The 23,170-nt window shown below is 38.5% G+C and overlaps 1 pseudogene; it reads right to left on the bottom strand.

The window, feature by feature from the left end:
- Positions 1–8,893: 8,893 nt before the first annotated feature.
- LOC116504416 lies at positions 8,894–10,071 on the bottom strand (annotated as a pseudogene).
- Between the last annotated feature and the right edge of the window lie 13,099 nt (positions 10,072–23,170).

Raw genomic sequence — 23,170 nt, 5'->3', positions numbered from 1 at the left:
GGTTTTGCCCCATTTTATGACCACAACTGTTATGTGAATCACTGAAGTTGTTAGGTTAATAAAGTTAGTTCCCCACTGACTTTATTTGTCAGAAGTTGATCACATGACCATGGGACAATGCAACAGTTATAAATATGAGTCAGTTGCCAAGCATCTGAATTTTGACCAAGTGGTCATGGGGATGCTGCAACAGTCATAAGTGTGAAAAATAGTCATAAGTTATTTTTTCAGTGCCATTGTAACTTTGGCCACTAAATGAAGTGTTGTAAGTCGAGGATTGCCTGTAGTACTGTTGCTTCCAGTTTTATTCTTTTGGGAATTCCAAAGAAAATATCCAATAATGTCATCATGTTATCAGAGTACTAATTGTCAAAAACGGGCAAGGAAATAGGCATCTTCTTTTAAATGGCAAAAACTGCTGCTTTTGTTTTGTTTTGTTTTGTTTTTCATAAAAACTGTTCCTTCCCTTCTTTGCTCCTATAAAGAGGAATATTCATTGTGGTAGGCATGCTTTGCTAGTGTCTCCTTCCTCCATCAAATCTTTCAGGGCTAACTTACAATTCCTAAGATTTACTATTTGAAAAAGTAGCAAAATCTCTTTATTGCCAGTAATTTTCTACATGCTGGCAACTATGAACTGTCATTTTGATAGTCTTCTATTTCCTATTATATTGGACCCTTTTTCTCAATGGGCATGTTTTTCTCCTTTAGAGGAAAAGGATAGGGTAACTGGAAACCATGCTATCAAGAGGAAAATGGTGTTGAAACACTGCTTGTGCATTACTAATTATAAGCCATTTTACATTTTCTCTAAAAATTATCCCCTGATGTAGAATGTAAAAGGAGATTCCATGTTAAGATATTTCATATTAATAGCTGGAAGAATAAAGTGTATAATGGGCCAGAACACACAGTGGTAGTTGATTGGTTGTAGAGTGTGGGCTCCTGCATGAGGCAATCTAAATTATGATTGGTTGCTGGGTGTAAAGGGGGAGTTTCCCTTTTTCCACGCCTTTTTTCTGATGTGTGCTCTGCTGTTTTATGATGTGCCTGACATTTTACCTCACAATGTAGTGATGTGCCTGACTGTCTTATTTACTGCAAATATATTTGTAAAATATATTTATTTATATAAAACTACAAGTCCGTGTCAGCATCTCTGACTTCACTTGGAGCCCTGCTGCATGTTTCCCTGGCATTCTACATCTGATTCACGAGAAGAGAGGATGAAAGATAGCTTTTCCTTAGCAGGATAGGGTAGATAAGTTATTTCCCCTCTGCTGACCTGAAACACAACACACCCATTCCCAAACCAGCACCAATCTATGTTACTAGAACTCATTGTTAATCCATATCCTGTCACCATTGCCCTTGGTTATGGTAACCTGACTTCCCAGCATGTCAATGGGAGGCTATCAGTCTTAGACACTCTTTCTAGAATCTCTCGACATCTTTTTTTTATCGTAGTGATCAGAACTGGACACAGTATTCTATGTGTGGTCTCACCAGTGCAGTATAAAATCTTACTACACTGAGTTATATTCTTTGGCAGCTTTCTTCTTCCTGCCTCCCCCTTCACCCCCCAACCCCCATGGGTACTGTTTTCTCCCTCTAGCTAGTCTTCCTCCATGTAATCATGTTTTTTTCCCCCTTTGTAAGAAAAATACTGCTTTTCCTAGCATAGAAGTAATCTAGAAGCAATAATATCTGTTTTCTTTTCTTTAGGAAGAAGAAAAGGAATGGATTGATAGTGGAAAGAAAGGGAAAGAGAAAGAAAAGAACTAGGGAGAAAGGAGGCGATGAAAATCCTTTTTCTCTTACAAGATAAACTTAATAGGAGCTGATACAAACTCTAGGAAAAGAAAAATGACACTTGGGTAAAGGCTGCGAAAGGACATGAGCCTCATTGGGAGATGGAAAAGAGTTGTCAGTGCTAATAAAACACCCTAAGCTCATTATCATTTTTATGCTATAGTTTTAGGGAGGCTAATCTGGCTATAGCAACATCCTGACAGGTGAAAGAGTTGAGCTACTATCAGATTCTGTAAAGATCTTGCCACTCCAATAATGTGTGTTTTCTTGGATAACTCAGGTTGAGCTATATAGATTAGCTTCAGAAGTATGATTTTTGTGTTCCAGCATGAGGTGTACATTGAAAACATCAGGCACCCTGTAAATACATACATGTATTAATTTGATAAAAATATTGTATCTTTCAAGCCCTGACAAAGTTAACAATCTTAATGGCCACCAGTGTTTATACATCACAATCCCAAGAGATTATTGGTAATGTTATTCCACATTTGAGGCCTCCTACTTGTCCTTTTGACCCTTTGCCACTGGACTGTTTTCATGCCTTGTCAGTAATATTAGGCAATCAATAGTTCCCAAGCTAAACATCTTGCTGATGGTGGGCATTTTCCTATTTAACTATCATCCCCTTGACCATTACCACCTTCTGCTACAATTAGTAATTCCCCCTCCCCAACAAAATGGAGCCTGTAAGACAGCAGTTGCTGCTACCCACCTTGAGAAGTGCATTTCCCTTGGTGTTTTAAGTTCTGGGAAATTGCTAGTCTATTTTCAATTCAGTTCTTTCTTTTGGCTATATTTTTTTTTTATCATCCAAGAGCTCTCCTGGGATTGTTGAACAAACCTGTCTTCCTTTAGGAGACATATCAGCTTGAATCCTATCTGTAGCTTAATGTCATGAATCACATAGACATCCGTGGAGTCCACATTTCTGTTTTATAAATCTTTTATCTTTTGCAAAACATGTTTTTTTAAGTTGAGTATTTTTCAAAAGGTTCAGCTGTATATGATTGACATTAATTACAGTGATCCCACAATGTTTTTTTTTTTAATTTTATCCATATCCAGTGAGGAAGGATGGGGGTAGATGGGTGAATGGAGAGTGGATTTTTTTACCAGAACTCCTTTTTACAAAGAAGGATTTTTTCTTTTCTTTTAAGTATCATCCCTTTGACCATTATCACCTTCTGCTACAATTAGTAATTCCCCCTCCCCAACAAAATGGAGCCACATTCTCCTATAGCATACACTAAAGATTTTCTTGAAAATTGCAGCGGGGGGGGGGTGAAAGCAGAGGTGGGTTGCTGCCGGTTTGGTCCAGATCGGGCAAACTGGTAGTAGTGATGGCGGGAGGCTCTGCCAACACAGTTGGAAACTTTTGCACATGCGCAGAAGTGTTGCATGGGAGCACGTGCCTGAACCGGTAGTAAAAAAATTACCAACCCACCTCTGGGTGAAAGTACCCCTTTTCCATATCTAGCAGTAAAGGAACATATTTAGTGCCATATATACAGTACAGCCCAAAACATATTACCACAATTGAGCCCAAAATATATGTTGCTAAGTGAGACATTTGTTAAGTGAATTTTGCTCCATTTTATGATCTTTTTTACCATAGTTGCTAAGTGAATCATTGCAGTTGTTAAGTTAGTACCACAGTTGTTAAGTGAATCTGGCTTGCCCATTGACTTTGCTTGTAATAGGCCACAAAAGGTGATTACATGATCCCAGGAAACTTCAATATTCATAAAACATCCAAATTTTGATCACATGACCAGGGGATGCTACAACATCATAAACGTGAAAAATGGTCATAAGTCATTTTTTTCAGTGCTGTTGTGAATTTGAATAGTCACTAAATGAACTGTTGCAAGTCAAGGATTACTTGTATTCAGGTTTTCAATTAGAGAGTGATTTTTTCTGCCTTCTGATCCAGTTTGGATTTACTTAGTGTGAATCTCACCTAATAGAAACAGGCTGAGTAGCACTGAGTTGAACAACCTTTTGGATGTGACTGCCTTTGGAATAAAACTTTTTAGTCTATTTCACATTTTTTAAAAAATCTGAGGCCTGTTTATTAGTTATATTTATACTCATCCATATCACACGAAAGTGACTCTGGGGAGCATACAACACTTACCGTATTTTTCAGAATATAAGATGCACTGGAGTATGAGATGCATCAAGGTTTTGAAGAGGCATTTTTTTTTAAAAGTAGGTAGGTAGAGGAATAGAGAGGGAGAGAAAGAGAGAGAAATACAGTAGGTAGGTAGGGAGAGAGAGTAGTTAGGTAGGTAGGTAGGCAGATAAGATGATAGAGAGAGAGAGAAATAGAGAGAGAGAATAGATAGGTAGCGAGAAAGAGAGAGTAGGTAGGTATGTAGGTAGATGTGGGGGGAGAGAGAAATACAGCAGGTAGGGAGGGAGGGAGAGAGGGAGAGAGTGTAGGTAGGTAGGTAGTTATAGAGGAAGAGAGAGATAGAGTAGGTAGGTAGGGAGAGAGAGAATAAGTAGGTAGGTAGATGTTTCTAGGTGTATTTATCCATGTGTTGGAGAAGGAAATAGCTGACAATCTGCAGCACCTGACTTTGTTTCTGCTGGCACAGCTCTTGATCAATGTAATTCTCATCAACCAGTTAAAGAGCTTTCTGAAAGGGGGGGGGAGTTTCTGCACTCGGCAAACCTCCCCAAAATGGCCCATTTTTCACAAAAACGGGCCCATTTCTTTTCCCCAAAAAGGCATGAATAGCCTTGGGGGGGCTTTCAGAGTGATCCTGGGGGGGAGGCCAAAAATTAGCAAAAATGGCTCATTTTTCGTGAAAATGGCCTTGTTTTTTGTCAAAAAAATTGCATGCATAGCCTTATGGAGGCTTATAGAGTGCTGCTGGGGGCTAGGGGAGCAAAAACGACCCTTTTTTGCTCATTTCTGCCCTCCCCAGCCCCCAGGATCTCTCTGAAAGCCTCCATTTTGGTGAAGGGGTGGGGCTCCGGGAGGGAGGCAAAAAATGCTGTATTCAATATATAAGACGCACCCTGATTTTCATCCTCTTTTTCGAGGAAAAAGGGTGCATCTTATACTCTGAAAAATACGGTAATTAAAACAATAAATACATAAAAACAGTCCCAATTAAAAATAACTATTAAAAAGGTATGCAAAACAAGAGATGATGGGCAACTCCCCGGTCCTCTGAGATCCCCCAGGCCTGATGACATGACCAGATCTTGAAGGACTTGTGGACCACATATTGAGTCTGATGAAGAAAGATCTAAACCAGTGTTTCTCAACCCTGCTAACTTTAAGACACATGAACCTCAACGCTCAGCCTTAGAGTCTCAGAGTCACCAAGACTGAGAACCACTCATTTAAAATACTGCATGGGAAAGGCCGAGCTAAGCCAATGTTTCTGAAACTATCTTCAGTGGGAATTGTTCTATGAGTTGGCAGGAAATCCAAAAGTTTTGTTTCACAAAAGCTTATATGGCAATATAAGATTGGCTAATATTTTTAGTGCCACAGGAATATTCAATAGGGATTATAGCTTGTTCTCCTTGCCAGCCTCAATTTCATCATACTGCCTTACAATGCTATTGCATTCCAGTTGGCTTGACTACTTGGAAATCACCAATTGAGGCAAAATATTATGAAGCTAAATATTTATAGATGAGGGGAACAGCAGCCTGAAGTCATAATCATAAAGTGAAAACCCAGCCCTACACGTATTTATTTGAGTTGCAGCAATAGAGTTTGGCAATAGAGGTTTAAATGCTAATAAAAGTGAATCGGGCATCCCTTAATTATAGTGGAAAATAGAAATGGAAATTCCTCTTCGGCTGAAGATCTTCTGATCTCTTATTAATCATGATAACGTTAATTATGGCAGCAATTAAATGGAAGGAATACTTCAGAAGAATTCTTGTTAAATACTGATTGCCCATTTAAGCCTTACTCCACACATGCAAAAAAGAAAAGACAACATCTATGAGCCATGGTGGCACAGTCATTAGAGTGCAGTACTGCAAGCTACTTCTGCTGCCTGCTGGCTGCCTGCAATTTGGCAGTTCAAATCTCACCAGGCTCAAGGTTGACTCAGCCTTCCATTCTTACAAGGTGGGTAAAATGAGGCAATATGCTGACTCTGTAAACTGCTTAAAGAGGGCTGTAAAGCACTATGAAGCGGTATATAAGTGCTAGTGTTAGTACTATCTTAAGTGAAGTTTCTATTAAAAGATGAAAATGTGTTAGATTAATTTCACAAGAAATGCTCCCTAATAAGCATTATTATCTCAGTTTATTCATGGTAAGAGAGGAGAAGGGGGGGACTACAGATGTGGCTGCTGGAAGGTGAGATGAGTATTATCTTTCAATAAAAAAATCTTGCTTGTAAATCATTTTTCTCCTTAAGTGGAGATATCCACCAAGCTGAGATTTCCAAGCAAAACATGTACCGGTAATGTTATAGTACAAGTTCTGCCTCTTCTGAACATGCATGACACAAGTCTAGACGAGGCTGAATTTATATCATAAGAACAAGACAAGTTTAATCATTAGCTACCTTTGTGAACACCCATGATGCCATCGGAGATGATGCCACCAGAGGAGAGCCAATCGGCCCCTTGGCCAGGGCCTCAATTCAAATGTGGATACTTGCTTAGTTTTAGTTTAAACATATTTATTATGTTTCACTGAGGTAGGTCCTATTTTGTTTATATATGTCATCATATTATGATTAGTGCATTCAAAACTAGAAATGGTCTGGATTTCTCTGGATTACAAAGGGTATGGGCATTAGCAATAGTCTAAGGAATTAGTTCACAGAATGCATTTTGTTCTTAATTCAGATTGCATAAAAGCTTTAATTTTTCTGAGAAGTCATAATTACTTTCAGGGGAAAAGCTATAAAGAGTTTCCCAAATTATCCACATGCAACCTGTAAGATATCATCAGATGATATTATGTATTTAGGATTATGGCTGATGTTTGCTTACTTTATTGTACAAATGAAGAAAGATGTCAGTGGCCAATTCAGTAAAGGTAAGTATTTCTTTCTCTGTAACAATTGTTTTTATTTTAAAAAAATAATTCTAAAAAAAAATTACAATAAATGTTTCTTTTTTAATTTTAACTTTGTATGACATTATATGAAAATGAAGTAGCAGTATAACAGGATTGTTTAATAAAATGCAATATGCTACATACCATAGTGTAATATAATCTGTATGATGTAATCTGCAATTGTTGTTATATTAAGAAAATTTATGTTATTAATAGACAGCCCCAATCATATACAAGCTGTGGGCAATAAGGAAGAAAACATTCTTCACCCAAACTGAGAGAGGATCTGCAATCTCATTTACTTGTTAAATAATATGCCAGAGGCAATTGAATCTCATAGAACCCCACTTTGGAATAACCGTAGTCTCAGTTGCTTCTCCCCATAACTACTGCCTGAAACCAGTGCTGAAGTAACATCAGAACAACTTCAAATAATACTCTGTCTTCCAGATTTTACAGCTGATTCAGAAAGATGCCAGGGTCCATGTTATCAACTACCAGTGAGAAGTCTAACGGGACCATGGGGATCATGCTTTCCCTTGAAGATCATGACAAATATCATTCACCAGGGCAACCAATACAGTTTATCTCCCATGATCTGGCTTGTATCATGACTGGAAAGAATTCATATAATACATTTATTCTAGAATGATTTTGTGTGACATTTATTCAATGTAAGATGCAGTTGCTCAACATTTGAAGAGTAAAATGATTAAAAGAAGTTTCCAACACAACGGATGTACAGAGTTTATGATATCTAATAACCTGGAAGGGAAATAATCTTGGTGCCTTTAAAAGATAAAGAGAGAGAGAGAGAGAGAAATGCACTGATTCTGCCAGACAGTATCCTATGGCTCCACAGACAGATACCAAATTAACAGATGGAGGAGATGAATGTCACTAAGACAGCGTCTGCCTCAACCTTGGCCACTTGAAGATGGGTGGATTTCAACTCCCAGAATTCCCCACCCATCTTCCAAATGGTGAAGGTTGAAAAACACCGCACCAAGCCAGCCCAAAATATCCAACAAGGCAAATAAATAAATGCATCAACAGTTGTGTTCATACTGACCCAGGAGGGGAGGCCAAAATAAAACAAAACAAAACCCCTACTCAGGCTGAAGCCCACTAATGGTTTCCCACCAGTTCAGGACCCAGGGTTCTTCATAACTTCCACCTCAGCGAAAGTTGGAGGGGGGCGAAAGAAAGGGTGTATGGAGGGTCGAAGAGGTACATTGGGTTTCTATTTTGGGGGGTATTGTTGACAAGAGGAATGGCTGTGTTTATTGTTTAATGTTATATGGCCCCAGTTATGCACAGTATATATGTGACTGTACGAAAATGAAATGGAAAATAAAAACACATTTACGATGAAAAAATAAATAAATAAAAGATAACTTCCACCTCAGCTTAGTGGCATCAAATCCATTTTTGGGGGGACCGTCTTGTCCAAAGGCAGTCCCCCCTCCCTCCCGCTAACCATTCTGACCAGGACTGGCTAAGCAAAAGCCAGAAGAAAAAAGGGGGACCACCAGGACATACACAAGGCTCACGGGACAAAGTCTGCAAAGGGCTTTGGACAGCAACCAGGCCCAGCAAGGTTCCCCATCATTCACTTCAACTTTTGCAGATTGGCGACTCAGAAGGGTCACATTTGGTCATTAAGAATCAAACACAACAGCTGTTCACGCGAAGCCTCGAAAAGGGATTCGACCTGGAAAAGAATTTGGCATGACAAAGCTGCGAAGACGCACACGGAAGTGGGACAGCAGTGGAGGGGGAACAGCAGGATACTTTGGAGTAGACAGGAAAAGGAAGGGGGGAAAGTGAGGGCGTAACCAGAACAGCATGGCTCTAAACAGCAGGAAGTGGCTGAGGACACAAATGCTCCACATGCCATGCTCCCCAACCCCGGTGCGCATTGATGGGTCTGGAGTGAGCAGTTACGAGTTGGCCTCCCCCGTGGAATGGAATTGCATACCAGCAGCAGCAGCCGGTGGAGTCTTCGTACCGTGGCCAGCGAGTGGCTCAGAGTCTGTCGACGTGGGTGGGAGTGCTGGGCTGGTTGAGGCCGATGGTGGAGCACAGCCAGCCTGCGAAGTCCACCTCTTCCGCTTCCGATATTTTAATGAAAATGTGGACCATAAGCTGTTTTAGATCTGCTCTCCCAGCCAGATTCTTGATCAAGCATTTGTTCACAAAGTCTTGGAATTCTGGACTGAAGACTCTGCTTTGGAGGGGGCTCATTGACAATGTAGTCCAGGAGCTCAAATATGGCCATAGGTGGCCGGCTGTCTGAACTGTAGGCAATCATGGGCCAGCTTGGTATTCTCTGCCAGGGAGACGTCTCTGAGATGGGATAGTCGGCCCCGACAGGACAGCCGAACCTCAGCTCCAGCTCCTTGGCATCAGGCAGAGGGATGGGGTACCTGCCAATGGCCATCTTGACCAGGGACAGCCCCATGCTCCAGATGTCCGACTGCACCGAGTAGTGGGTCCCTTGCAGTCTCTCTGGCGACATGTAAGATCACATGCCCACAAAAGAGTTGGCCATGGAATCAATCAGTTGTCCACTGACGCAAAAATCACAGTTTGATTTCTCCTCTTGAATTTACCAAGATGTTTGAGGGCTTCACATCTCTGTGCATGATCTTATGCTTTTCTCTCAAATACGTTAGGCCTTTTATAACTGCAATGCTGACTTTGCCGAGAATCTTCTCGGGAATTCTGCCAGCCTTCTTTAAGACTTGATCCAAGGATCCGCCATCCATGTGCTCCATGCAAATACTGATCTCGCCATCACTGTAAAAGGCCCCGTAAAACCCCACAATGTAGGGAGAGTTGCATTCGTGCAGGACTTGGAGCTCCCAAATGATCTGGTTGCAAATTTTCAGCTTGATCTCCAGATGAACCAACTTCCTGGCCATGATGAGTCCAGAAGTCTTGTGTGAGACTTTGAAGACCACGCCACCATTGCCTGTGCCCAGTTCGCTGATATTCTCGAAGTCATCATCCTTCAGTTCTCCTACTTTTTGCTTCTGGGTTAAAAAGGCCTCCAGCCGTTTCCGCTGCTACTCATCCAGTTCCAACTCCTCCAATTTTTTCTGCAGGGCTTCCAAATTAGTCTCGGCGGCGCTGGTGCCATTGATGGCAGAGCCGTCGGGCGCGGGGGTCAGCTGAATGGTCCCTGGCTTCTTCTTGGGCATGGCAGCGGTGGTGGGTGCGGGCAGGGTGAGGCTCGCGGGGCGCGGGGACGGCGGGGCGGCTGTGGTTGGAGCGCCACAGCAGGGCCCCATTCTAGATTGATGTGTAGCTGACACCAGCAGCTTCTCAACAACCTTTCCCAAGAGAGGAAGGTTGGGTACAAGGCAAAAATGGCCAGGTCAAGAAACAGCCTGTTTTAGGAAGGAGTGATTTTTAATGGAGGTGGCATAGAGCCACCCACAAAGAGGCATTGACTACCTCATGTATGCAGACATCCCACCCAGCAATTGGAAGGAACTAGAAGGAGCATGTATCAAGACCACAGGAGAAAGCTCCTACAGAACATCCTATCCTACTTTTCAAACTCCATGAAATCTCAGCCCTCTCATTTCACTTGGCTTGTCCACCTGGCACCCAGAGGAGCATGGATATGAATAATTTTAACAGTAAGTAAACTTGGAAACATCCCAGATCATCCTGCCAGCATCTCATCTTCCCCATCTTTCCCTAATAAGAGGTCTGAGTGATCCTTAACCAGACCTCCTTCTAGGAATGCATAGAAAACAATAAGCATAGAAAACAACACTTTGCCACTCTTATCACAACTGAGTAAGCTTGAACATTATCACATACAAGGCATCTACACTCTTAGTCTTACACCATTGTTATACAAGGTGTCTTTTTACTTGCTTCATCTCCTGAAGCTCCTCTATAAACCAATTATAAGATGGGATTGGTAACTGGGAAGAGGCCTCACAAGAGCAGTCCTGTTAAGTATTTTGGCAGTTTCCATAGTTTAGAGATCCAGATGCAAGACAGGACTGCCTGCCAAACTGTCAGGGTATATAGCTTTTTATCTCAACAGATGAAAACGTTCAGGCATTTATGAGTAAAAATGTACCTAAACTCTAGTTGCTAGCATGTTCCATAAAATCTCTCAGTATCAGTCTTTATCTAGTGGCAAAACTCCAGATTCACTGGATTACAATTATACATTCCATTTTTTCCATTTAGCATAACCAACAGACATGCTCGGTGGTGTTCAGCACATCTGCTGAACACTAGATTTTAACAGGCTAGTAAATCATTTAATTGAAAACATTTTATATGATAAAGAAGCTTATGTTGTCTCATTGATCACAACATAATTTCTGTAGGCCCATTTGATTTATTATTGTGAGGCAGTAATAAGAACATAACTATTAATAATCAAATGTTTGCCACATGCTTATAGGCAACATGACCACTGTTGTGTGGTTTTGATTCTTCAACTGCAAACAGCAAATGAAGACTTTGATTCAATTTCCCAAAAGATGTATTCATCTAGCACAAAACCATAAATGTCTTACAAAAATGGATTTATCTGCTTTGCCATAAGTTATCTGGCCAGCACTAATCTCCAAATGCCTACTTCTACAGTTAACAGAAAGATTCATTACGACTGACCAGAAAGATCACGAAAAATTGTCCTGAATTACAGAATTTATTTTGTATAGAAGAAGGTGGTGGTGGTGGTGGTGGTGGTGGTGGTGGTGGTGGTGGTGGTGGTGGTGGTGGTGGTGGTGGTGGAGGAGGAGGAGGAGGAGGAGGAGGAGGAGGAGGAGGAGGAGGAGGAGGAAGAAGAAGAAGAAGAAGAAGAAGAAGAAGAAGAAGAAGAAGAAGAAGAAGAAGAAGAAGAAGAAAAGTCTGTGCATATATCTATGGCTCGTGAGTGCTTTCTTCTTATGACTTGAAATAACCAGCATGACAAAAAATGATGCGTTTAAAATGTCACAAGGTTACTAGCTAGAGAATGTCATATCACTAGTCACCTTGAAAACAACCAGCCAGAGCATATATGTGGAATACAGATATATTTTCATCCTGTTCTATGCAAATACACTATTCTGTATTAGATCAAGAATCAACATTTTGCATGCAAACATATTAATAGTCATCCGTAGCCTCATTAGTCTGTCAAACTCTTAGATTATTATACGCCTACTTGGTGTTTTAGTTGAAACCCATCCCACAGAATGGGAGGCCGAGTGAGGAAGGTGGGCGATACAGACATGCACACAAATACAAATGCACAGTGGGTCAGATTAGCTGAGTGAGCAGTTTCTAAGATTGCTTTGAGGCTGGCATCAATTAGGACTGCCAAAACTCTGGAATAACTTGGAAATGTAATGAGGCCAGACTTATACAGTACTGTGTTCTGGATGAGAAAGAGTTCCCATTTTACGCTGTGAGATGGCTTAATTTTCTTATATCAGAATATATATACAGGTATCCTTGACTTGCAATTATTTGTTTAGTGACCGTTCCAAGTTACAACAGCACCGAAAAAAGTGACTTATGACCTTTTTTCACATTTATGACCATTATAGTATGCCCATGGTCATGTGATCAAAATTTAGATGCTTGGCAACTGGTTCATATTTACGATGGTTGTAGTGTCCTGGAGTCATGTGATCATCTTTTGTGACCTTCTGACGATCAAATTCCATAATGAAGCCAGATTCAGTTAACAACTGGGTTACTCACTTAACAACTGCAGTGATTCACTTCACAACTATGTCAAGAAAGGTTATAAAATAGGGCGAAACTCACATAACAATGGAAATGATGGGGTCAATTGGCCCTTTTTTACATATGTTTTTATGTGTCTTTTGTATATGTTCATTGGTGGAAGATTTCCCTATATTAAATAATAGGTTGCGTGTAAGATCAAAATGTTCAGGTAGGGTTTGCTGGCAGATAACATCACGCTGTGCAAATCCCAAAAGTGTTTTTTCAAAAGGCAACTGAACTTTCTTTCTTTTTCCCTGAAGACATTTCACTTCTCAGCCAGGAGGCTTCTTCACTTCTGAATGAAGCTTCTTGGATGAGAAGTGAAATGTCTTCAAGCAAAAACAAAGAAAGTCCAAATGCCTTTTGAAAAAGCACCATTGGGACAACCATGACCTGGATGACTGAGCTTCTCCATAGACATGTTGTGAGAATGTGGGGAGACAGAGTGTCCGACCCATTTGTAGGTTTGTTGATTATTATCAGTAGAATGTACTGAAAGTGATTCATTTCTGGCCAAAGTCAAAAAGATGTCCTCATTTTGGAGCTTAAGGTTTGATCTGAACATGAAACAAATAAAAACTGGTTATTGTTTCTTGTTAACTACATGATATGGACAAGACTTCTTTCCATTTCCCTTCTAATTGAAGTGAAGAAAGAAAGACAAAATGATTGTGTCTTTTAAATACTCCATTCCTAAAATGGACTATTTCTAAAAGGACCTCCGACACCACTTTCCCCTTCAATTCTACTTTCTTCTTCAAGGTCTTCAGACCTTTTTTTAATGGCTGGTAATGTTAATATATGTTTGAAAGAGTAGGGGCATTTTTGCTCTCATATATCAATAACCTCTGTAGTTCAAACAGCATTTGGGAACAGTGTTCAGACTTGGCTGAGAGTTTATAAACTCTAGGTTTAGAAAGCTCTTTGGCTCCCTCTACAGGAGAGTTTCCTAAACTGAATGGGCATAAGTGTTGCAAGATTATTTACATGTGAATTATTCAGAACGTATTTCTGTTATGTTTTATATAACATATTCATTGTTAATTCACACAATGTGCTTACATTTTTTGATAAAATATGTCATAATTTCCACCTGAAAAAAAAAACAAGAGAGAGAGTGAGGGGGCCATATATTTTGTAATAGTGAAATGGGAAATGTGCAAGTGGAAAGAAATGAATACAACTGAAATTGAACCAGATACTTTTTACATTCAAAAACAGGAAGAGAAAAAAAACCCTTTTATTGTAGTTTTTTTGGTGGGATGTTGAGAGAGAGAGAGAGAGAGAGAGGGAGGGAGGGAGGGAGAGAGAGGGAGGGAGAGAGAGGGAGAGACTGGAATGAATAAATTTAGTAGTGTGTGCATGCATCATTAGTGAATGATGCATTTTTGCTGGGATAGCAAGTGATTTTGTTGTAATGAAATATGCAGATACATCATATTATTGTAAAGTTTACTTGGTATAGATATACATATCTTACTCATGTATTATTTACTGATGCATCTCATTGTCCTCCTATATTGGGGACAATATGCTGACTCTGTAAAACACTTAGAGAGGGCTGTAAAGCACTGTTGAAGCAGTGTATAAGTCTAAGTGCTATTGCTATTATCAGGTACTCATGATTACTGAAAAGAATCCAATAAAGCAATCAATTAAAATACATCCATAATTAATAAAAGCTTAATAAAATTAATCCAGAATATCTCATTGAAGAGATTTCACAATTATTTTTCTAACAGCAGAGAAAGGTAAGATGCATTCCATACCCCAAGATATGGCAGAAGGAACCCCTCTGTTTGCTAAGAAACATATTTCTGAAATATGTGCTTCTCCTGTAAATCTCAGTAATAGATAGATTCATGACAAGAGGCATGTTATTTAAGATACTCCAATTTGAAACCCTTGTGGTATTGTTTTCTTGATGCATGCTTGATGTGATCTGAGGAACATATATTGGTTATTAACCTGGCTCCCATACTTCCTACTAATTAAATGTTTTGGTCTTCAAGAAGTGCCCTGCATAGCCACTATTCCTGAGTTCAAGCTGAGATGTAATTTAGGAATGGGCAACTCTGAAAGGTTTAGATATGGTCACAGCTGGTCACAAAGCCTAATTGTTGAATGAACTACTTGGCACTTTCACCACCTGTAGATCCAAAACCTGTTTGACAAGAGCCAGTAGAGATAAGACTGAATTGCACAATGGTGGCATCTCACTCTTAATTTCCAGATGATTTCATTCAGCATATATGTGCAGATATTAAATAGCAAAGAGGACAAGCTGATTAGAGTAGAGATGGCCCTCATACAAATTTACAACACACCCTGTGTTCCTTTTCTACTTAATTAGCGTGTCAAATTTGCAGAACAGAGCCCCTGGGAAATGGCTAATGGGTAGCTGTACCATTTAGAGGAGAGAAGAAGCCACTTTAGTAGCTAAACTAGGGACAAATTACTTTTCTTAGGTCAAACCCAAAGCTTGTCAGAACTCCTTCACAAAATGAAAATAGTTTATACTTAAATCTGAATGTAACCATCATATTCAGCCATTACATGCTGAAAGATCCTTTAGCCAAAACTGTTCACAAAAACAAGAACCACAAAGTGTTCACCTGAATTACCTCTTCCTGAAAATGTTCCCCAAATTATATCTTTGTTGCAGGAGCATAATGTAATCTTTTCTTAAAATCTATCCATAAAATAATAATGTAGAAAAGTCAAAGAACCACAAGACCCTGGAAAATTAATGCAGACAGACCCCATTAAACATGCAGCCAAGTGGAAGTTTGGGGAATTTCCAATATAATGAAAAGCAATCGACAATCTTGATCTTTCAGAGTGAAATTTCTTATCTATTTTTCCATGGTTGTTTTTACAGTCATTTATATGAAAGTATACTTGTTAATTGAATAATTCAACAATAAAAATAAACAGAAGAAATATTTGTTAAGTTTTTAGTTTAAAACTGGACTGCTTCATTAAATCAAATATAAAGGATTGGATTGCTTTCAATTATAATTATTTGATTTAGAGAAAAAATGCATCTTTTAAAATATAGTTGTCACAGGTTGATTTTACTATTATAATTATAGTTCATACAGAGACAAAAAATATAATTCAAGATTCAGTCCATTTGCTTACGGTATGTAGAATGCAGGCATTATAATCTATCGAGATTCTTCAATCAGTTGCAAATGAATTTCCACTGATCTTGCAATTCTTCTAATAATATAAAGGTTTGTATGTGAGTTTGCTCATTCTGAGACCCTCTGGTGACTTTTGGCAATTTCTGCCTTTCAGTTATGCTACGTCACAGGATTGCTGAGAATAAAATGGAAGAAGATAACATATATCAGCTGGACTTTTTGGAGGAAAGTATCTTTTTTGCTTTTGTGAGTGTGAAAAGAGATTGGAAAAAAATAAGTTTCTTTTTACTGTAACATGCCCAGCATGATATACATGCAGTCAAATACATACATGTTCATAGTAATAACCTGCATTTTGTGTTTTGGTAAAGATTACATAACCTGCTTTTTTATTTTTTCACTTTATAGTCCCTTTCAAAAACCATGTGTTAGCTTATTAGTTTCAGACCAACTTTTCCAACTGTTACTGTTAAAAAAAGGTGGAAAGGAATTGGCTTTTTAAAAGAAACTTGATCTGGGTTAGGTGTCACCATTCAATATATTAATAGAAAAAATGAAACAGTTCATCATTTAATTTTAGTTATTATGATTTGTGTGTGCAGGAGTTTTAGTATCTTAACTGCAGAGATAATATTTCTGCTGAATTGAAGGAGATCAATTTTCAGAATTTGGATGTATACTGGTGTCCACATGAATATTATAATATCCCAAAACTGAGAAATTGTAGAAAAATGGCACTTTCAGAAGACAAATTCATATTATTCACTCCTGGTACTTATTTAAAACAAAACAGTCATCCACTGAAACTTAGATTATGATAAACCTAATGATGATTAAAGTGACACAAGACTCTTGTCCAATAAGGTGATCTGTTTATCTCTTTGGAGACCAGAATCAGAGCTAGTAATTTCTTTTCCTAGTCTGCATAGGTGTGTAGGCACAGGTTTTTGAGCAGACTCGAATGAACACTGATGCTCAATTTTTCTCCCTCCACACCACATGGAACATCTGAATTCAAACTATTTATTTATTATTAAATACAATTAACATTAACAGCCAACAATATCAAGAAGAAAAACAAGTAAATAAAACAGAAACAATGAAATAGTTACATAAGATTTAAGTAACTGTGAGCTTTTGTTAGTCCCTTTTCTGAGATTAGTTATGTCTTCTTAGGGGAACTATTGCAAATATATGCTTAGCAACAATAAGAAATGAATCACTTTCCCCTTATAGATTTTTGTTGGGAAAAGGTAAAAGTACCTCTGCATGTATATTATCAAGGAAGGAAGGAAGGAAGGAAGGAAGGAAGGAAGGAAGGAAGGAAGGAAGGAAGGAAGGAAGGAAGTTAGAGTTAGGGTCTCAGGCTCATTCTGACCTCTAAAGAAGTATTTATTAGTATGTCTCCTATTTAATATTGAAGAAGGCAAAGAAGTGAAACAAGCCTCCAAAAATGTCTACACTCTACAGTATGCCAGGTAAGGAAAATTAAGCAACTTGTTTGCAGATATAAAGAATTTCCAAGTTGAAAGCCACCACTAGTGATGGACTGTAAATCTGTTTGTCATGGAATGTTGAAAACTCTGACAGATTTCGACTGTCAAATTTTGACTGTAGTTCTCTGTAAGCATAGCAGCAACAGTGAAGAGAGAGAGGGAAAGAGGTCATCATAACACAGCTAAGATTTTTGCTTTCCACTTTGATGAAAAGTCTTTATGAAGAATGAACCAGTGAACTAAAAGAGAAGTAAAATTTAGACCAGTAAAAGAGTCCGTTTCAGTACCAGAAAACTATTGGGTACTCTTAGCTTCTCCAGGATATTTATTTATTCTTAGATTTATATTTCAGTTTTGTGCTTATATAAGCCCTCAAGGCAGCTTCGTACAATAAAATAAAACATAAAGCAGGGCAAAAAGATCAACTTTTTAAAAAAAAATCATTAAAATCAATTAAACACTGGGAAAAAGATACCTGTGTTTGTTATATTCCTAAATATTGGGCGGGGGCAAAATATTCCTTCCCAGGCATGTTATTGCCTGAAAGTTACACAGAAAGTTACTCTTCTGCGGTAAGGAACAATTGATATATACATGAATTGAAATACTTAACTACTATATGGATTAATAATTAATAATGGAAAACTATTCTTGGAATTCTGGTTGATTGGTGACATTATGGTCAATTGAAAATATGAATGTATATTATAAATTAATGGGAATTCTTTGTTCTATTCTTTGCTCTTTCTCCTTAGAGATAGGTGACACTATAATACGTTAAAGACTCATTGTTATTTGATAGATAATTATGAATTTAAGGAAATAAGGATTGTTACAAATGAAAGAATATTAATGGTAATTTGAACACATAATGCTCAATGACAGCAAAATATTCAGTTATGTTTAATGTAAACCAGTAATGTTAATCCTGAGCTTAAGAACTGATGCACAAAAACTTGTAACCAAATGACATGCTTGATGAAAGTTGTTCTTTTTTCTTCACTTGCTTTGTTTTGTATGCGTTGTTTTGTTTAAAAAGAATATATATATATATATATATATATATATATATATATATATATATATATATATATATATATATATATATAAAAGTTACTCTTCTGCCAACCAGTAGCTGGATGTCTGGCAAAATCCACCTTCAGTACTTTATATCTAACCTACGTCATCTGTTTCATAGCACAATGTTTTTAGTAAGAAACCCTTTGTCAATAATTATAGCGAGTTTGCTATAATGGTTGATGTACTGGTCTGAGAAGCAAAAGATTTTTAGAAGCCGGTGGTGGCAAGCCTCTTCTAAAATCTTGCCAAGAAAACTGCAGGAACACATCCAGGCCATTGCCAGGAGTCTAAATTCCTTTGAAGACCCAAAAATATAACATTTAAAAAACAAAACAAAATATGTGCAACTAAATCTAGGCAGAGGATATGCAGATGATAATTTTCTTGAATTTATCTAAGTGTCTTTTAGGTGCCCGTAACAAGGATGATGATATAACTGAGAATATTTGAGTGGGAACATTTGCCTGAGAACAGTAGAAATAAAAGTGCAATAAAAAAAAATGGAGGCATTTTATTCATGGTCTCTTCTTGTATAAATATTGACTTGTTGCTTAGCAGCTGATAATGGGGAAATAATTTGATTATCTGATTTAGATTGAAGTGAAGATGCATTTGCTCTGCCAATGACTACCTATTTACTCATTTGATATATATCCTGCCTTTATGGGCTTTTTTTACAACTCAAGGGAAAATACCTAAAGCTCCCTCCTTCTATATTCCCCAGGACAACAATCCTATTGACATGGCTTGAGCTGAGAGAGAATTAACTCGCCCATAGTCACCCAGCCAGCTTCTATATCTAAGAGAGGATCAGAACGAGTTCTGCTTTTTAACCATTACACCAAACTGGCCTTTTTATCAATACCAGGAGGAAGGGTGCTTCCATATCCAGCTTAGAAGTGCCTTAGGGACCATCTACTTGGTTACTGAGAAAAAGGAAATAGTGCACAAAAATTGCCCTAGGCCTGGTTCAAATGGGATTTTTATGTCCCATTTGCCCATAATAGTATAAAAATATTTTAAATTAAGGCAAACATATCTCTTATCTGAAGTAATGCTTAGTGCTTTGTTCGTAAGCCGAGGTAACACCAGACACCAAGTTGCAGTTGAACCATTTATTAACAAGCTAGCACAGAACTATGACAGACAAAGAAGAGGCCGTCTGATGGCTATTTGTAAGACCGCTATCGGGCGGCCAGCCAATCCACGGCTATGTTTAGCTGGAACCAATCAGTGAAACTCGGCTCAGCCCAGGTCAGAAGCCCGAGGACTTAACACTTAGTCCACTGGCATTTTCCCAATTAGTAATGATTACTTTTTTAAAAAAAATGAGATTATGATGAGAAATATGAAAAATTAAAATCTTCCGTCACCAAAGTGCATGTGTCAGAGCTGAACATAAGATGCATCAGGCTTATTTAAGATTACTGGGAATTCACATTAAATTTGTATGAACAGGGAAACCTATACACAAAGTCACTTTCAGGGACAAAACCTCCTATATCTTAAAATGGTTAAAAATGCTGCAGTAAAGGTAGTCCTCAATTTATAACCACAATTGGGACCAAGGTGGTTGTTAAGTGGGTAGTGCAAGATTTTATGACCTTTTCTGTCATGGTTGCACAAATCAGTGCAGTCATTAAGCAAATCAGATGGTTGTTAAGTGAATCCAGCTTTCGCCATTAATTTTGCATGTCAAAAGCTGGCTGGGTAGGTCATAAATGGTAATTACATGACACCAGGTTGCTGCAATTGTTGCAAATGCATGCTGATCGCACTCAAATTTTGATTATGTGACTGCAGGGATGCTTCAATGGTCGTAAGTGTGAGAACCAGTTGTCAGTCCCTTTTTCCAGTGCCACTGTAAGAGTCAAATGAATGGTTGCTAAATGAAGCAAGGACTACCTGTATTTCTTTTATCTCTATTGTTGTAAACTCTTATCTAACTTACAGAATGATGTCCCAAAGGTGCTTTTTCAAGAGACAACTGGACTTTCTTGTTTTTTTTTCTTTGAAGACCTTTCACTGCTCATCCAAGAAGCTTTTTCAGGGCTGACTAGATGGTGGGGGAATGGAAGGATTTATATTCCTTGCAGACAGCTGGTCCTTTGCATCCCTTTAGAGAGTCATTGAAGCCACTTGGGGGCTTATTTGTGTCCTCAGGATTACCTGAATAGTGAAAATGGGTGCGTGGAGCCTTCTTGGCTGCAGGATGTCCTCTGTCCCATGTCCCCTCACCACTAAAGACAGGTGCAGGCTACCAGGGTGAGTCCGCCTGCATCTCAAACTGAAGTGCAAATGGCTCCTATAGTCTGCAACCTCCCCAGAAATCCATACACACTCCCACACCCACTTAAAGGGTGTCCATCCCTTGCATAGCTAGAGATGTACATAGATAAGTGCATAGCTAAAGGTCTATGGAGATTTTCAGTCATCATGGTTGGAGAATAATGCTTATATTTAAATACAATCCATTCTGAGAATGTCCATCGTGTCAGGGTGCTAGAGAGAGCCAATTTAGCAGTTGACAGCAAGTAATTTGATGAACATGAACTCCATCAGACTGTGAAGAACTACAGAAAGCAGCCTCAATCACAGCTTCCATTGGAGCTACAGAAGACCCTGCTTTGGCAGGTCACAAGCATTCTGACATAAAATAAATATATAATTAATTCCTTTAAATCTCTTAAGTTTCATATGAATGTATCATATCTCCAGAAATGGGACTAAACTTTTGGTTAGAAAAAGAAGAACACTTGATATTTAGAATAGCCAAGAATATGGTTAAATTCAGGGAAGGAAATTGTTTTCAATCTGCTATTTGTATCTGGACCATATCCTTATTTTATTAAATCATTACAACACTGGGATTTGGGCACAGCAATACTCTTTCCTTTGTATGGCGAGAGGTGTAAATATCAAACTACTTTAAATTATAATGAAGCAGCCAAGATTTTAAAACATATTTGTTACATTTGGAATTAATAATAAAATGAATGATGTTTAAAGCAATATTCAGACAAGGATTTAATGGAAATGAAACGAACCAGCAATCGGATCCTCAGCATAATATATTATCCTCTTTCAAACCAAAGGCATTTTGCAAATCAGTCGACTTGAAAAGCAGCAATCATGATCTTCAAGAGCAAATTAGCATTTATGGTCAAACAATAATTTATCGAGTCTTAATCATCTCATTTTCGTACTGCTCTCCTATTTTATACACTAACACATAAGGCAACATGGAAGCAAATCGGCCTTTCTCTAACTTTTTCCTTCTAGTTCATCAAATGAGTGTATTATGAGTCTAATTAAGCAAAAGAAGCATTTCTGTATCTTCCAATATTTTTTTCCTGTTACCCATATTTTTGCTCTAATCCCTACCATACATGTAACTTAAGAACACCCGAAAATATGGGCCCTTCATTGCTTTTCAATTCCAGTAGTCTGGGTGTACTTGTTTTTAATATCTTACATACATTAGTGGCTGTCACTTTAATCTTAAACAGCAATATAGGAAAACAATCAGAGGTTTGTTTGGCTGGAATTGTGTCAATTTGCAGCAATCCTTTTCTTCAGTCTGCATCAGGGAAAACACAGTAGCAGTAGCAGTAGCAGTACCACTTAGCAATCAGTGAGGCAGACTGGTGAATAGATGACTCGTGTGCAATCTTATGGGTTTTTGAAGCTTTGACTTGTGCATTGCACAGGCTGCTTGTGGTTTTGCTCTGCTCCCGCATGGGGAACCAAATAAAGTCCTCAGTATTTGGGACTTATATAAATAGCAGTATCCAAAATTTATGTGGCCTAAGTATCACAGTGATGACAAAGATGAGTACTTTGATTTTTATTCTACTTTCTGAAGAAGAAATGCATGCTGTGTTCTCCAGTGGTGGGATTCATTTTTTTTTTTTTTTTTTTTACTACTGTTTCTGTGGGTGTGGCTTTGTGGACATGGCAGGGGAAGGATATTCCAAAATCCCCATTCCCTCCCCACTCTCAAAATTTCCGCTACCGGTTCTCCAGAACCTGCTAGAACTGGCTGAATACCACCTCTGGTGTGCTCTTATGTGGACTTTTAGGCCGAAGGATGCTTCAATGCAGGGTTAGGGTACAATACGTAACTACAGTATGATCACAATTGAGCACAAAATTTCTGCTGCTAAGCAACACTGTTAAATGAGTTTTGCACCATTTTATGACCTTTCTTGCCACAGTTGTTGAGTGACTCACAAAAGTTCTTCAGTTAGTAACATGGTAGTTAAGTGATTCTGGCTTTGATTTTGCTTGTCAGAAGATAGCAAAAGGTGATCACATGACCCTGGGACACTGCAGCCATCGTAAATACATGCCAGCTGCCAAGTTTCTCAATTTTGATCAACTGACCATGGGGAGGCTACAACAATTTCGTTGTATTTAACTACAGTGACAATAAAGATTATACTCAACTGTCCTAAAGTGTGAAAAATGGTCATAAGTCACTTTTTTCAGTGCCATCTGAATAGTCACTAAACAAACGGTTGTAAGTCAAGGATCACCTGTATAGAGTGGGCAGGTGTGATTCCATTTTACTACCAATTATGTCCTTGGCCTTTTACAATGCACTCAAACTAAGCCATTCTTCATGTGTATTTAGAGAACATTAGACAATGACTCCATTATGCCATTATCTTGAAATTTCTCTAGATCATGACACAGTTGGTGTCTCCAATTCAATGGAGTTTCAGGATGAAATCATTCAGACTTCATTGACCCTTCTAAAAGGCTAATAACTCTTTCCATTTGACTCCATATACCAATTTTTTGTTCCCTGATGATATACC

The sequence above is a fragment of the Thamnophis elegans genome, chromosome 2, assembly GCF_009769535.1.
Source record: "Thamnophis elegans isolate rThaEle1 chromosome 2, rThaEle1.pri, whole genome shotgun sequence".
NCBI lineage: Eukaryota > Metazoa > Chordata > Lepidosauria > Squamata > Colubridae > Thamnophis > Thamnophis elegans.
This window is presented reverse-complemented; position numbering and strand designations above follow the sequence as displayed.